Genomic DNA, 18857 nt, shown 5'->3' with positions numbered 1-18857 from the left:
GACATTGTAGCCCCTGAATGGCACACAGCAGCATTTATCACACTACACACAGGTGGCACTGCATTGCACGAGTGGGACTATAGTCCTACACACCTGACTGGACTGTTCTGCATGGATATGGGGAACATCATCAAGGACGTCATTCTCAGAGACATTGCTGGGCTCCCGTCCTTTGCTACCACCCGGGTTGGGCTTGTTAAGGCCAGCGCATGGCCCCTACAGATGGTGGACTCCTTTCATACAGTTACCAGGGCAGTTGCTGATGGTACGGGAGTCCACACATCCTACATTGTCCTCTCATTGCCTTTCAGCACCATTCCCCATTCTGATATTGACAACATACACATCCACCTGCACATTGTACCCTGTGTCTCAGGATGTTATGCTATGTGGCTCATGGACAGGACACACAGTGAGGCCAGCATACCATAGTACCTACTACATGTCAGGTACATTTGGCATACCACGGTCCTCAGTCATAGGGCCCCTCATGTTCAGTATACGCTTCCCTGTGGAACAGGCTGGCACAGGGGACTTTCCCTGCCTAGCTTTCAAACCCCTACATACCAAGCACCATGATTGCTCCACCAGCTGATACTGACTCCAACCATACGGGTGTCGCTGTGGCAGATACATAATCTGACTATCATGGCATCAAGCTGCATGACACAAGGTGCATGCACATCACCTTTGCATTACACCATTCACCCACTGACTGTCACATGGATGGTAGTCCCCTACATACATATCACATTGTACATGTTTGCAGTACACACATATGTCGCACCCACTCCTGTGGTTACCATATTGCCACTGTGGTGTGGATATCCTTCTACGTGGCCTCACCTATCTGTACTGGGTGTGTAACTGATACATAGGCACCCATTGTACATCTGAACTCAGGACATCTACACACATTCATGGGTACACCACCCCATTTAGGGTGTACCTTACACAACAGCTACAGCTTTACATGCCACAACATTAACACGCCATGACGTTTACTGAGCTCCGACGGTTTAAATATGCGGCTGCACTACGGACACCATATCTGTACACAATTGCATACTACATACTCAGGGGTGACCTCTGCTGATCAGACAGGGCCCATGTCCGCAACATTATTGATGGATATACTCCTCATACACAACATAAGCAGAGGCCACTGTGAGCAACATGCTCATAGATATGTGCACACACGCCATAATGAGTGGGATGTGCTTCTGGGTTACATTCCCAAACCGGACACTCACCATGCTGTGGAACATAAGTCCTATGTACATCACGCAGGGACACTCAGTAGCACTGCTCATGTGATACCTCCCTTGGTGGTTGGGAGACACATGTAGGCCTGGGATCACTGCAGTGGCTGTACTGTGCAGTGGTGCAGGTCACACCTGGATCTGCTCTTCACAGGACACTACCCTGGAGAGGTGCCACTAGTGTGAACACTGTAGTTGTGCTTACACATGGACTTACCAGACTGCATAGTACCCCACTATGCACCTGTGCAGCTATTACATGTCCTTTGTGCATGGTTACTTGGTAGCCCTTCCATTTAGATTAGCTATCATGCTATTACTATGTCCCATACCTACAGGCCATATGTATCCTGTTATTGTACATACCCATAGACGATACCTGTGGTATGCATGATATGCCTGTTATGCTGTGTAGAATATCTGGCATATCTACCTATAATACTATACATTACACATATTTCACATAGTATCCCATAATGCAAAGCATACTTGCTCAGCGGGACCACCTTACATATGTCATTAACGTTATATGCCCATACACATGCGTGCTGTGACAGTATATCAACATATACTATCCCCTGCTATGGCACGTCCTTGTTGGACATAGCCTACCACTGACGGCGGGTTGTATGGCATTGTTCTGTTTAATGGCCTCATGTAGCATCCCTTGTGGTGTCTGTGCTGTGTACCTTGAGTCCCACTGCTGGATGCACAGATTCTACAAGCGTTAGTATGCTCAGCAAGACATCACTACATAAATACCTTTCCCCACTTTATGCATTGCGGACACGTTTACTTAATGCAAAACAGGCTATACATACAGTAAAAATAATGAATACAGATTATGCTATACATAACCTTACATATCGGGCATTCTACATACCTTGTTGTCGTTACAGGATTTCGTTTCTATCTCTCTCACAGTGTTTCAACTGTTATTCGGTATGAGCATATGGTTTGAATGTCTGGCAAGTCATCCTTATATACGTCGATACCTGCAACATGTGGATTCTTCCCACCAATTGGTGTTCCTGAGTGACTAATTACTTGCATATCAGCTGTGCAGCTACTCCATTCGCCAATTATGCGGCGACAGTGGGGTATAATTGGATTCTCCACTTGGGCGTTGCCTATTTGCCCTACCTTTGGGGAGACGGTCTGTATTGTGTTTTGTTATGTGTAACTGCAACTGCTATGCATGGAGACGAGTATAGTTTGGATTCATGTCCCCCGTGGATTGTGTGTAACAGGTAGAGTATTTGGTTCAACATGTGGGTGTACCTGTCATCCCGACGTGCGATAACGAAGTATTGCAATCAAAACCTGTAACATGGCTGTTTGTTCCATTATACAACGCCTGCAATTTTGCATGTCACCTTTAATTGTGTCTCTCACACAGTATGTTGAGGGTTCTACAGATGTAATTGACTGACTGGATGTTTGTGCTGCTATTACAGTTTGTATTGCTTTAGTTTCTAGTGTGGGGGATGTCGGTGGTTGTACGTAACATATACGGTTTGTGGGCCTAGCATTTCTACTTAATCCGTATATATGTGTGTGGGCTCCGTCCATAATTAGAGAGCTAACAGTTAGTAGACTTATGTTACGGGATTGTACGTTGGCCCGTTGTTAATTGGTTTCTATATCGTCTGCAGGTGGGCTTGCTACTTGTATACCTCCGTAATTGCAGCGATACATCAGGGGATATGTGTAAGTGACAGCTATCCCTTGTATTCCTGTCCCAGATATTTGCAGTCATTGTGGTTGTGTTAAAAGAGCCTGTTTGCCATGGGTTGCCACCTTTTCATATGGTCATTGTTGGACACTTGCGGGACACAAAGCGGTGTTTACAGGCCAACACGTAGCCACGTTCAGTACACAGGTAGCACATACTTTTATCCTCACTACATACCTATTGTTGTGTGACTTTGGCTACTTATCATATTGCATGTAACATTTAAGTTTCTTACATACAGGCATGACTATTAAATACGACTGTTACATTATATATGAGACATATTTGTGTCCTACCATCTCGGACATTTGCCCTTTGTACTGTTTTATGTCAGGACACACCTGCCCAGGGTGGGGCTGTCCCTCCTACTGTGGTACAGGTAGTAACCGTATGCCTATGGCTAGCTATACCCACACCTACCATACTGATCTGCCTCTGACTTGGCACTAACATACACATGTTGTGGACACACACACACATTACAGTCGCACAGAAATGCACACGGCACCCTCAACGCACACTTACACAGACTACGGCACTCACAGACACAGTTGAACACAGTACCTATGTGGACCGCAACACCGGCAGCGGTGACTAACTGTCCCTTCATATCATCATACTATTACTCGTGGATGTACTGTTCCGGTACTGTGTTCTATCGGTCTTTCAGCCTTGTGGTTACGCATGTCGGTATGTTACACATTCCGTGGTTGGCGGTATCCTATTTATTTGTACCTCCAAGATGTTATGAATGTCGTTGAACTATCTATTATATTTGCAGATATCGCTGAATCCATCTATATCACCATATATCCCTCTATTGCCCTTTCTATCTGTATTATATATATGCATATGTGTACATATATATATATATATATATATATATATATATATATATATATATATATATATATATATATATATCTGGCGGGGAACGTGACAGGCACACAGCACCACCATATGCTGTAAGACTCATGTACTGTTCAGGTGTTGGCATTCCGTGTTCCACTGGCTGTTGTGTTTACAATGTTTGAGGGCTGCCTATGTAGGAGTCACACATTGGGCCACCTATACATTACAATTTACAGGTGGTCATGTTTGTGTGCCATCCATTTTACTGTGTGTGCAGGTGGAGAGGTGTCAGTCCGTAGGGGCCTACATGGTCAAAGTATGTGCTATACGTTCCCTCTTTGCCAAGGTGTAGGCATATAGGGCACGCCTTCGTCTGCCTACTGGGGCTGGCACAGTGTGTTCATGGTCTGAATCCCATTTTGTCCCTGCTGCAGCTGCTTCCGCAGGATCATATTATGTAGCATGGCACATCCTATGACGATGTGGGCACACGTGCCTGGAGAGTACTGCAAGGCTCCACCAGATGTATCCAAGCACCGGAACCGTGATTTCAGCATCCCGAACACACGCTCTATGATGATTCTGGTTTGTGCGTGTGCCTCATTATGGCGTTCTTGCATGGGTGTGTGTGCATTTCTGATGGGAGTCATCATCCACGGCTCCAGTGCATAGCCAGCATCCCCCACGAGATGGCCATGTGGGATGTCCCCCCTGACAAATACCTGATACAGCTGTGAGGCATGCCAGATATGGGAGTCATGGTAGCTTCCAGGGCTGCCAGCACACACATCCATGATAATGCCCTCGGCATTGCACACGACCTGGCAGTTGATGGAGTGGAATCCCTTGCGGTTTATGTAGCGCCTACCCTGCTCACTGGGTGGTGACTTGATTTGTATGTGCATGCAGTCTATTATACCCAGTGCCTCCGGGTATTGTGCCACATGGTGGAAGTGGCGCATATTGCTGGCCAACACCTCCTGAGTTCTGGGGAAGTATATCTGCTCATTGGCATGTGGTAACATGGCATCCAGGAACTGGTGTAGTACCCTGGATGCTGATGCCTGTGAGATACCCATTATATCTCCAGTTGGTCTTTGAAAGGTACCTGTGGCCAGTATTCGCAGGCTTACACATACCTTCATGTCCACTGGTATGGGTTCCCCTCTGTTGTTTCTGGTTCTCAGGCGTGGCCGGCACAGCTCCACTATTTGCTGTAAGATGTCCCTGTCCACCCTGTAATGCTCTACTATCTCCAGGTCATCTAGCCCCTGGTAGGTTACCCTTGGTCTGAACACTCTCCTTCTCCTCCGAGGCCTGCAGTGGTTGTCGCCATCATCCTCCACAACACCGTCAGTCTCTAACACATGCTGATGAATCACAGCTATGGCAGCTCCCAACATGTACATTTTAAAAGTTCCCCATGTGTTTACACCTATGGTGCAGTGTTTGGGAATACACAGGTGTGTGTTGGGTGCTTTCACATTTTATACTATTGTGCTGTGAACACCGATGATGTCATAGGGTGTGTATGTACGTTCATAGCTACAGGTTATGTTATGTGTTTTACTGCCGGAACTACTATTGTGGTGCCTTTGGTGTTGAATTACATTTGCCTGCCGTGGATTACCTCTTGACCTTCCCTTTACATTTCTGTGCATTGCACATACCATTTTCTGGCATGCATCCTGCAGCCTACTTTCATTTGTACTTTCCTGGACCTGGCGTATCTTGCGTTATGTGTGCTACTGCCAGTCTGCTGTCGGTTTGCTTTGCTCTGCTGTGTCAGGTCTCCTATCTTTGCAATCCAATACCTCCCCTCCTTTCTTTGCATTCACATGCCTCCCCTATCGTGTTTTGCAGGTTTCTGCAAGCGGACTTGTCAGCTGCCGTCGATTGGCCTTCGTGGGTTGATTGGTGTTGATTGCTCATTAGCACTCCAATTACCCTACTTCCGCATTTCCTTCTTTTCTTCCCCTGACCTTCCTGTTTCTGCTATTGTTTGCGGCGCGTGCATCCGATTACTGGGTTTCGGGCACGGTTTCATCCTCGTACACATGCGCTTTTGGCCACCATGTGTGCTCTCAGCTAAACGATTCCTCCCCACCCCTATCCTGCAGCTTTGCTTAGCAATGGACAGGCCAGATTTGCAATGCTCCAATGTGCTTAGTGCTATGGTGGCACACCCCTCTGCTGATGTCATGTATCTCCTCTGAGCCACTCCTCGGTGTTATACCGCTGCGCCGTATGGTACAACCTTCCTCCGGCAGGGCATTTGCGATTCAGTATTATCTGCCTCATTTGCATGGCATTGCCTACTGATTCATAGTTACCGCGCCGAACACTATCGCAAACTCTTAGCAACTCTTGCACCTTGGTTGTGGTGTTCCATGCCTACCATTGTGTGTTATGCTGTAAACCTGATTTCTATTACGTTGCGATTTTATGACATTTTTATATTATTTCTTTATGTTACAGCTTCCGCACACATGCCCTGCGGTTCTGCTGTGCGTTACTGTGGACATGACATTAAATGTTGTTATTTACGTGTTGTGCATCTTTTCTTATGCCATTGGCTGTGTATTTTGCCATTGGCATATGTTAACGTTGTGATACCTGGGTCTGGCCCTCTTCCATAGCTCCGATGTTCTGTTTGAGAAAATGTAAACCGTCTTTTTTGGTTTACATTTCCGTGGACTTACGCTATGCCTGCACCACTTCATGAATCGCTATATGCCTTCATTTGTATGGTGCAACACTGCACATGGAGTGATTTGCATACCTACGCCGGGGGCTGCGCAGATCTCGCGTACGCCGGTAGTGCACGTGGAATTGGATCGTACCTGAATCGCTCGGCGGCCATATTTGGCGTTATAACGCCTACGCTATGCGTGCGCTTGGCGCAAGCTTCATGAATCCTGGGGCAAATCTATTATGTTGCATAACCTCTATAAACTGACCAACATAAGATATCCCACCTTTACAAATAAAAACAAGATCATCTATAAAACGAAAATAACTAACTACATAATTAAAAAAAAATCTATATAATATAACCATTCTAACTCATACAAACCCATCATCAGGTTGGCATACATGGGGGCAAAAGATGCCCCCATGGCAGTGCCCTTGATTTGTCTATATAATTGTTCATTAAACATAAAAAAATAATTATTCAAACAAAATTCCAATATTTCAATAATATAATATGTTACTGGACTATCACCCAAAAAATATTTTACTGCTTCTAGTCCAAACTGACAACTGTATGTTAGTATACAAACTTAACAACATCACTTATAAAAAACATATCTGCACTCTATTGTATTTTAGATCATTTTTCCAAAAAAAATCAAAACTATCCCTAATATAACTAGGTAACTTTATTACATAAGGGAATAAATATTCATGCACAAATTTCCCAGTATTAGAGAAAAAATATTTTTGAGCAGATATAATAGGCTTTCCAGGTGGGTCAACCCCACTTTTATGAATTTTTGGAAGACAGTAAAATAAAGCCAACTCACTGTCATCAGTATTAAACTTTTTATCTTTGTCATTTTGTGAAAAATATTTTAACCTCACCCCCTTAGATATAAGGGTGTCAAAGTCATTCATAGCCTTAATATATACATTTGTATTACTCTTAACATAGGTATTGATATCATCTAAATGTGTCATACACATTGTATAATATGAGCAACATTCATCACCACTATCTTACCACCTTTATCAGATGGTTTAATAGGAAGATGTTCATTATTCGCTGATGCCTGTAGTTCCTTCCATTCCTTCGTATTCAAGTAATATACCAACTTATGCTTATACTGCATAAAATCACAAAAAGCATTTTCTACAGAAAAATTCAACATTTGAAAAAAACATTTTCTATGTTCATGTTGGTATGGAGGAATAAAATCACTTTTGCTTATTATTTTATCAGTTTTTAACAAACTGTCGGCATTATAGTCACTTGCATAGTCAAAGCATTCCTCAGGGTCAGATACACAAGAATAAAAACTGTTCCCTAAACTATCAGATTCTAACCAACTACCATCACCTTCTTTATACTGGTTATTGGCAAAAAAATATATTAAATGTATCTCCCTACACAGTCTAAAAATATCACACTTTAATTCATGTAACCGAGGCAGCACTGTGGGTATATCTTTAAAACTATAATTTAAAACATTCATCTGATCTACAGATAAAGACACACCAGAAATGTTATGAACAATAGAATTTTTTTTACACTCAGATGCAGCAGCTACATGGATTGTTTCACCCACATCTTTGTAAACAAGACACAGAACTGTCAAGAATATCTTGCACAACATTATTTACAGTCACACTAATACCATTTGCTTCTCTTGTTATCATTGAAACTGTGTCCTTCTCAATTAAGTTCCCAGACTGAAATCCTCCTCTCTTCCACTCACTTTGCTCTCTCTGCTCTTCCTGAAACTGCTGGTTCCCTCTCCTCGAAAATCTGGGGTTAATCTAGATGGATTTTGAGCTGCTGGTAACGCTGGAAAATGCTCTCCTTCACCTCCATCATTAGAAGAAACGCCCTAAACATCTGAAGCAAAAGACACACTCCTAGAAGGAGCTGGTGATTTCTTAAAGGGACCAGAGCCTTTATTAGGATGAAAATGTGTTGATTTTTGCCATAAGAAGGCACAATTACTTTGATAGCCTTTTAGATCTCTTTTCAGTTTTGTGCATTTCCGATCAATGAGTTCTTTTTCATATTTATCTAGACCAATATTTACATCTGCTAAAAACTTGTCAAACTGCATAGATGCAAGACTTTTAGATAAGTCATTATAGGCAGCTTTAATGTCTTCCTTAAGCTTGTTTTGTTTCACACAGTCTCTTTCTAATAGAATGGAAATCCATTCTAAAATACAACGATGAGCTGCCAATAACCATTTCTTAGAAAATTGCACATCCCTTTCATCAGACATATCAAAGGAGTAGAGGGACTTTTAAAGGCTCTTAGCCCCCTAGGTGTAATATCTAAGTCAACATATCTTTGCAAGCTTAACAGATTAAAGTATACAGCAGTTTCTTTGTGCAGTAACTGTTCCAACTTACTCATTAAAGCACTCGATTCACCAGAAGGACTGGAAGAAGGGCCAAATTGTCCCACAGAGGCAAATGGATCATTCTCTCTAGAATTTCTTGCTTGTTCAAGCCTTTCAAAAAAATGTGAAGTAGAGGAAACACCCATTGAAGCAGAAATATTGGCAACGTTGGAAACAGCCATACCTGCAGCATTCTGATGCATTACAAAACCGTCCAGTGTGTCATCCCTTAAGAGCCTAGGGATCCCAAACGAAGATTCATTCATTATAGAAACAGACCAAACACTGCACGAACCAAAAAGAAAAGATAAACTGAAGACCACAGATGAAAAATCCACTTAAAACACCAGTTTATTGCACCTCTAGCGCTTCGGCAACCACCTTCAAGGAGTATAAAACATCACATAACTTACACAGTTTATATACCCTAATACATCTAACAATTAAACAAGCAGCCTAAACCAATTAATCAATAAACATTAAAAAATACTTAATACTACTTTCTCATCAGATAAGAAGCCTCCAGTTACATTCCACATTCAGACCTTGAGGAAATAAAGTGTCATATTTCAAAATAAAAATACTTTCTTTATACAACAACTTCTTTTTATACAAATCATCAGAAAATACACCCTTCATAATATGTTCTAAGATAGTGGCTTGTAACCCATTTGGATTAGAATTGTGAACCAGCATAACATGTTTAGCAACAGGGCTATCTTCTTTATTATTTATAATATTTCTGACATGCTCCTGCAGCCTAGTTTTAAACTTCCTTTTACTTTCTCCTATATATACAAGGTTACACAGACATTTCAATGCATAAATAATACCTTCAGTATTACAGCTATACCTCAAATACATGGCTATTTATATACTTAAAAGTTGGAACAATATAATGACATACATAGCAATGAACACAGGGTGAGGTTCCTAGTTTCTGCATGGTCCTATATTATAATGTCTCAGTGGGATATTTAAATTTATTATGTACCAAAATATATTTTAAATTCCTACCTCTACGAAATGAGATGCCTAAAGAAACAAATTGCCACCAATAAACGGAACTCCAACAACTAAGAACAAAAAGGCACTGATTCGCAACCAAAGAGAAGGTATTCCACTAAATTTATTGTCGAACAAACACAGCTCAAGTAAAACAAATAAAAAACATAAAACACTTTTATGGTTTTTATTTGTTTTACTTGAGCCGTGTTTGTTCGACAATAAATTTAGTGGAATACCTTCTCTTTGGTTGCGAATCAGTGCCTTTTTGTTCTGAGATGCCTAAAGACCTAGACAATAAATTTTTTAGGTCCATTGATATAAACAAAAAATTCCAGTAGTGTTTAACAATATCTATTAAAACATCACTGAAAACACTATATGTAGAGACAAACTAATCTTTTCTCTTGATTTCTAACATCTAACTTATATCCCTTACTTCCATACTTATAAGTACCAACTTTATGTTGTTCATTAATAACCTTATCTATAGCTGTTTGAATATTAGCTTTACTATAGCCCCTCAATCTAAACATCTCACTATCACACTAATTTCTTTAAAGAAGTCCATGTCAGTATTACATAGCCGTCTAAGTCTATTTGTCTGGTGTTGCATTCACTAAGTGCCTGTGCATCCATGACAGCCCGAAACATGTGTCTGGTGACACCTGCTGTAGCAAGTGTGACAGCAGCTTGATGAACAGCAGTCCTTCTGTGAGCATCCCTGTCCATCTGCTTGTGTGGGACCTCACCTGCACTCTGGCTATGACCAGTGTCTACACTCACACCTGCCATAGTCACCACACTAGCCTGTTCCATGCCACCACCTGCCAACTGTCCATCATCTATGGCTGCTGGGGTCGGGGCATGTGTGGGCATTGTGACTGTGTGCAGGGACATTGTGGATGATTGTGGGATGCCAACCAATGGCACAGATTCAGCCCCAGACAACACCACCTGTTCCTGAATATGACCATCATCATTGCCAGAGTCTGCAGAGAAACGGACATCAGATTCTGAGCAGGCGGGACCACAACTAGCATGAGCACGTGTGGGGGAAAGACAACATATGTAAATTAATGCCTGCACTATACCATTTGCTCCAACATATGCACACACATGCACAAGCACACACACATATAGGTGAGGTGACAGACAAGCATTACACAGACCTCACAATAGCCAACTGATGACATTCACAACAGTCAGACCACTGCATACACACCCTGGACTGGCCCTCAATATCATGCAGTGCAGCCCTTTCCACTTAATGTTACTACTTTTATCCACCTATGTGATATGTGAGTAGTGTTAGGAGGTGATGGGCCTTCATGTAGCACACATTGCACCCATGTACACATAATTGCTGTTCACCTGTATAGCACAGTGGCAACTCCTACAGAACATACCTCTCAACTGTGCAGATTGTTGCTGAATGTCTACATGTCTGGCTCATATTTCTGGTCTGTTCGTCATAAATCTTGTGTTTGTGTGACACATTACTGGAATGATATGAGGACTGGTGTCACTAAATAATGACATATTTTGAGTCTCACATGTCAAAACCTGCAGTACATGTATGCTACACCATAACCGGTTATACTAACAACCTTCTAAGCTTGCAGTGGATATTATAGGTGTAGACACCCCTGTGAACATGCCAGGTATGTGTGATATATAACATGTGACTACAGAAATCATGTGATAACATTTCCCACCTTTAATGTGACCTTATAACCTGTGCAATCCAATTAAAGAACAAACACATCGGTTAGAGGTAACATATAGAAGTTGAAATACGTATAATAGGCTGGTTGTATTACTGTGCACACCCTTAAACTAATACTTTGTTAAAGCACCTTTTGATTTCATAACATCAGTCCTCTTGGGAAGGTGTGTATCAGCATGGCACATCTCGACTTAGCAATATTTGTATTATCTCCCTTGCAGAAGCCCTCCAACTCTGTCAGATTGCAAGGGCAGCACTTCTGCACAGACCTCTTCAGGGTACCCCACAGAGTTTCTTTTGGATATATGTGTGGACTGTGGCTGGGCCATTCCAAAACCTTGGTTGTCTTCTGGCGAAGACATCCTTTTATGGATTTTGATGTATGGTATGGATCATTGTTGTGTGGAAAGGTGTAAGTTCTCTCCAGCCACAGCTTTCCAGCAGACACATGAAGATTTTGGGACAAAAGGAACTGGTATTTTGAACTGTTCCTAATCCCCCCCACCTTGGCTAAAGGCCCACTTCCAGCTTATGAACAGCAATCCCAAAGCAAGACACTGCCATCACCATGCTTCACCATGGAGGTGGTGTTCTTTTGGTGATGCACAGTGTTGTTCTTGTTCCAAACAAACCTTTTGGTATTGTGGCCAAAAAGTGCAACCTTAGTCTCATTACACCATAACACATTTCCCCACATGGTATTGGGAGACCTGATGTATTTTTCTTTAGAAATTCGCCAGACCTGGATGTTGTTCTGTGTGTAAGAAAGCTTCCATGTTCCAAACCTACCCCATAGGCCAGACATGTGGAGAATATGGGAGATTGTTGTCACATGTAGTACACAATCGGTTCTTGCCAGAAATTCCTGTAACTCCTGTAGTGTTGCTGTAGGTCTCCTGGCAGCCTCCCTGACCAATTTGGGGCTTGTCTTTTCCACACATTTGGAGGGATGTCCAGTTCTTTGAAATGTCACTGTTGCCCCATATTTCCACCACCATTTGATGACTGTCTTCACTGTGTTCCATAGTATATGCAATGCTGTGAAAATGTGTGTGTGTACCCTTCTCTGGGATGATACATTTCACAAATGAGATCCCTTTGCTGCTTTGTAAGCTGTATGTGAGATATGGCTGTTGCTGTAGCATGCAAGTGAGTAAATTTAGGATAATCCTGGCAGGACAGCTGACCATTATTTGCTGTTAATCAAAGAGTCTCTGTAATTGATGGCAGGTGTGTACCGAAGAATATGTAATGCTGTAATAATATTGAAAGCTGATTCAACACAGTTTTAGCTTCAGCCTGTGCACACATATGCATCTAGCTTCTTGTAAGTTTTTTGTGTCATAACTGTTCCCCTAACAGATTTGTTTGCTTTACAATTAAATTGTACAGGTTGTAGGTCATATGAAAGGTTGGAAGAGTTCGGAAATGTTTTATTGTGCTCTCATTTTTGTATATCACAAATACCTGGCATTCTAACAGGTGTGTGTACATCATTTATATGCACTGTATAACACTAATTTATAAAATATGTCCTTAGTTTTGGGCCTTTGTCCCCTCATTTTGTCAGTCTTTGTCCATATTTCTTGCAATGACAGGTTGTGAGGTATGCTACAGATATGTAAAACATGTCCAAATATACGTTTGCTGGGAATCCAAATCAAACTGAATAAACACCAAATGAGATGTCCAAACATGAGTAGTAGTCACACCATAAGCTCAACACTTGAAATGATAACAAGATGAACATGTACAAAAATTTTATAAAAGTGAAGCACCTTCTTCCCCTATTGATACGGGGAATTCATCAGAACTAAATTCCCCTCACAAGTCAACCCACTTTATACGCAAATAAATAATTGAATAATTGATTAATTAAAATTAAATGGAACACCCTAACATTATTGAGTTCCTACCATTTGTATTATTTATAAAGGACAGTTAGTAAGAACAGGGAGAATGTGTTCCAACAGAGAAACATTCTTGGAAGAAGTTTTAACCATTACAGAAATGTTTAGGGTTAGAGGCTATCCTGTTAGTTTATTGAATGAGGTGGCGAAACAAGTGGTTGAAGGATGGGGCACTAGATATAAACCCTTTTTAGCTAGTGTCGAGAGTATTCACAAACAAACTACTCCACTTTATTCTAAGGATGAATACACTACGAATATGGTTATCCCTTACGGTGCAGGTGAATACCTGCTTAGGGAAATTGTTAAGAAAAACTGGGTTATATTTAAAGGTAATACCAAAGTTTTTGATACCTTGGGTCACCTACCCAGGTTTGTTTACAAAACAGGGGAAAATTTTTAATTTTTGACTGAACACATCACTACACCTAGGAATATGGCCATTAAGGGTACGACCAGGTGTGGTTGTTGTAGTCAATGCCCCTTTGTATTGAATAAAGATGTAATTTACATAGGGGGTAATACTAAAGGTATTCCTTTGCAGAAAGGTAATTGTGAGACAAAAGGGGTGGTGTATATATCTATTTGCCAAACTTGTTCACATTTTTATATTGGCAAAACAGAGAGAAAATTTTGTACTAGAATATACGAGCTCTTACATGCTATAGCCAAGGGTAATATTAATAACGCCCTTTATAAACATTCATTGGTTTGTCAAGGGGACACAAAATTCAGTTTTGGAATTTTAGAAGTAATAAAATACAACCCAAGAGGTGGTTGGTGGGAGCTTGATGTGGATTTGAGAGAATTTTATTGGATTCTCAAATTAAATGCTTTAGCAGAACCAGGATTAAATGATTATTTGTCTTTGATGCCAGTTCTAAAGAAAAAAGCCTTAGCACTTTAAATGCATCTTAAATGTATTGCAAATGTATTTTAAATGTATTTCACAAGCAGTCGAATGATTTATGTAGAATGTATTTAATATTTATTGTAGAAAATTATGGTAGGAACTCAATAATGTTAGGGTGTTCTATTTAATTTTAATTAGTCAATTATTCAATTATTTATTTGTATATAAAGTGGGTTGACTTGTGAGGGGAATTTAGTACTGATGAGGTATCAATAGGGGAAGAAAGCGCTTAACTTTTATTACATTTTTGTACATGTTCATCTTGTTATCGTTTCAAGTGTTGAGCTTATGGTGTGACTACTACTCGTTTTTGGGCATCTCATTTGATTCTATAGATATGTGACATCTCCTACAAATAGGCCCCTGTGATGACCACTGTGATGCAGTGCAGTTAACCCCACCACAAGTTTACATGCAGATATTGAAAACTGGCTGACAGCTGTGTGCATGGTCACATGCATGAACTTAACATGGCTGGGGTACTAGTGAGCTACAACAGGAAAATCACATACTCACTGGCTTCAGGCTGCTATCCCACATATAGACAAGAGGGACCTAAGTAGTTGTGGGGGAGAGATATTGTCAGCAGACTTACATTTGGCATTGGTACAAGATAAATGCTACGTTACTGCGAAGGTACAGTACAAGCTATGATAGTACACAATTTGCTGTCCCTCACCATAGATGTCCACTTGTGTGCATTACTAAACCCAAACCATAAATGCAGTTTTAACTGACATATGCATCTAGATACTCTATAGAAGACAGTATGACTGCTACATGATTAAATTGATGTGCACTGTGGCCTTACCTGGATACTCCTCGCCTGTTGCCTGGGTGCCACCCACCTCCATGACTTGTGTTTCATGTGTTTACTGTTGTGTGGAGGCTGCCCCAATGTTAGCAAGGAGCTCCACTGTTACTGTAAGTGAGGCCTGTGTGGCTGGACCCCCCCCCCACCTGTAGCAGTACAGTCCCTGACCATGGCAGCAGCCCTTTGCTAGGCACGACATATCAGATCAGTTGCCCGATGCCTGACCTGATTATATGTACGGTAATGGTGGCCCAAGGTGTTCAGTCTGTGGACAGGGTCATCCCATACGGCAGTCCATTCCCACAGATTTTGTCGGTTCCGGCTGAACAGTACCACATAGTGCTGTATTATTGCATCAGTGATAACTGCATTCTCCTCTGCAGTGTATGCTGGCTGACACTGCATGCCACCTGGAAGACATAAACAGGGAAATACATCACAGGACCTCAGACATTGCCCAGAGTTATTTCCAGAGCCAACAGATCAATATTGCCTTTCATTAACCATCACTTACAACCACATCATACCCCTGTCATCTATCAGCACAGTATGAACCTGCATTACACTCTTGGTCCTGATGTGTCATGTTGCCCCCAGTGAGGGCCAGTACATTGCATAAAACAGCATTCATCATTCACATTTGTGTAGAGGGATGACAGTGTCCATCGTCCTTGCAGATGGGATGTCAATGGTGCTCAGGCTTTGCTTGCATACAGTGTGTAATAGAGCTGGAAGCATATGCTTGAGTTCATGTAGGATGCAGACAAGAATGTTATCAGGTCCCATGGTGACTTGTTTTTTTTTTTACTTTGATTAGGCAGTATGCACCTGCTCCCTGATGATGAGGGGAGTGGTCCAGGTGCTGTGCATATCTACCTATACTGATGGTGAGCCATGGGGGTGATGTTTGCCCTAAACATGTCTGCAGCAGGGTGGCTATAGCTACGGTGTGTGTTTATGTGGTGTGATTGACCACCATTACAGGGTGAGTTGGGTTGTTGCCTCTGAACTTGCAGACATATGTGAAGATGGCCTTGTGATTGCCCTTGGTGGATATGTCCAATTTGTATTTATGGTTAGCCTTACAGTAATCCACCTGTGACCTTATATGCTCATTCAGACAAAGGTTGACTTGCTGCCAAGTTGGTGTCTGCTCCTACTTTGCCCTGTACAGCCAATATAGTGACCAATTATGTGGTTTGTGTATTGCTGCTGTCCAGTAAAGGGGATTACATGACTTTGGTGGAGGCAGGTTTTACAAGTAAGGTATTGGTGAGTCCATACAGCTATGTAGATGGTCATATAGCTGTTTGTAGTAGGCATGGACACAAGGTCATAACACAGTTGGACACCTCTCCAATTTCAATCTGATAATCATGCTTATTCTAGTACCCATGTCTATGTCAGGGCAATGTAGCAACGAGTAGCTGTACAAATCTAACTCTGTTGGATGCACAGACACTAAGATTACACATGTGTACAACATGTACGACTTATTTACCTGATGTTTTTCATCCCATGTCTGTTGCTATGAGGCAGCCAGGTACACCTACTCATACATACATGTGCACAGGTAATAGTTGATATACATTTTTGTTCTATGTCAGTATGGCACACTGTTTTTACAGTCTTGCTGCTCAGTCATTTCTGTCAACCTATTAGAGCAGGACATGTGGAGGATGTCACACATACATGCGGGCAGTAGGCCATAATTAGTGACATTTTCTTAATATTGCTGTAACACACTTAAGTCATTTGATAGCACAGTAGCCTTTGCATTCACAGACATACCCTGGAGGATGTCCAATGCTCATATGGCAGGAAGAGAGGAGACAGGCTAGGAATGTGGTAGTGACGGTAGGAACTGTTAATGTTGTGAGCATGACTGGTATGGGGACAGAGCTAACTGATATGATGGACAAAAGGAAGGTTGATATATTGTGTGTGCAAGAAACAAGATGGAAGGGGGTAAGACTGGGTGTATCAGAGTCGGATCCAAATAGTTCTATCATAGTGCAGATGGGAGGAGAAATTGTGTAGGGGTTATCCTGAAGGAACAGTATGCCAAGAGTGTTTTTGGAAATGAAAAGAGTGTCGGATAGAGTAATGTTTATGAAGCTGGAAATTGATGGTGTAATGATGACTGCTGTTAGTGCATATGCTCCACTACTTGTGTGTGCAATGGATGAGACAGAAAAACTTTGGAGTGATTTGGATGAAGTGGTGATGACTGTACCCAAGGGTGAGAGAGTGGTGAATGGAGCAGATTTCAATGGGCATGTTGCTGAAGGGAACAGGGGGGGTGAGGAAGTGAGGGGTAGGTATGGTGTTAAGTGAAGGATTGCAGACGTTGAGATGATGGTGGTGTTTGCAAAAAGGATGGACATGGCTGTGGTGAATACGTATTTTAACAAGAGGGAGGAGCATAGGGTGACATACAAGAGTGGAGGAAGATGCACACAGGTGGATTATCTCCTATGCAGGAGGGCCTGTTTGAAGGAGATTGGAGACTGTAAAGTGGTGACAGGGGAAAGTGTTGTTAGGCAGCATGGAATGTTGGTCTCTGGGATGCCATTGGTGATCAAGAAAAGCAGGAGGAGTGTGAGGGCAGTACTAAGGATCAAATGGTGGAAGCTGAAAAGGGTGATTGTGAGGTTGAGTTCAGGGAAGAGTTAGGACAGGCAGTGGGTGACAGTGAAGAGTTACCAAATATCTGGGTAACTACAGCAGAGCTAGTAAGGGAAATGACTAGAAAGGTGCTTGGTGTGACATCTGGACAGAGGAAGAAGGACAAGGAGACCTGGTGCATGAATGAGGAAGTACAGGGGAGTATACAGAGAAAGAGGTTGGTGAAGAAGATGTGGGACTGTCAGAGAGATGAAGAAAGTAGATGGGACTATAAGCAGATGAGGTGCATGGAAAAAAGAGAGAGGTAGTGAAGGCTAAGGATGAGGCATATTTGGAGTTCTATGAAAGGTTGTACACTAAAGATGGACAATAGGACCTGTACCGATTGATTAGACAGAGGGATCAAGCTAGGAAGGATGTGCAGCAGATAAGGGTGATAAAGGATAATGAAGGAAACGTACTCACAAGTGAGGAGATTGTTTTGAGCAGATGTAAAGAGTACTTTGAAGGGCTGTTGAATGAAGAGAATGAGAGATAGAAGGTTGGATGATGTGGGTATGGTGAATCAGGAAGTGCAATGGATTAGCAACGAAGAAGTAAGGATAGCTATGAAGAGGATTAAGAATGGAAAGGCTGTTGGTCCAGAAGACATGGAAGCATGGAGGTGTTTAAGAGAAATGGCAGTGGACTTATTAACCAGATTGTTTAATGTAATCTTTGAAAGTGAGATGATGCGTGAGGAGGGGAGAAAAAGTGTTTGGGCACTGATTATGAGAATAAGGGTGATGTGCAGAGCTGTAGTAACTACAGGGGGATAACACTGATCAGTCATAGCATGAAGTTATGGGAAAGAGTAGTGGTCACTAGGTTAAGAAGGGAGGTGAGGATTAGTGATCAGCAGTATGTTTTCATGCCCAGAAAT

This window comes from Protopterus annectens, chromosome 1.part2, assembly GCF_019279795.1.
Source record: "Protopterus annectens isolate FY-2018-M chromosome 1.part2, PAN1.0, whole genome shotgun sequence".
In the NCBI taxonomy this organism is placed as follows: Eukaryota; Metazoa; Chordata; order Ceratodontiformes; family Protopteridae; genus Protopterus; species Protopterus annectens.
This window is presented reverse-complemented; position numbering follows the sequence as displayed.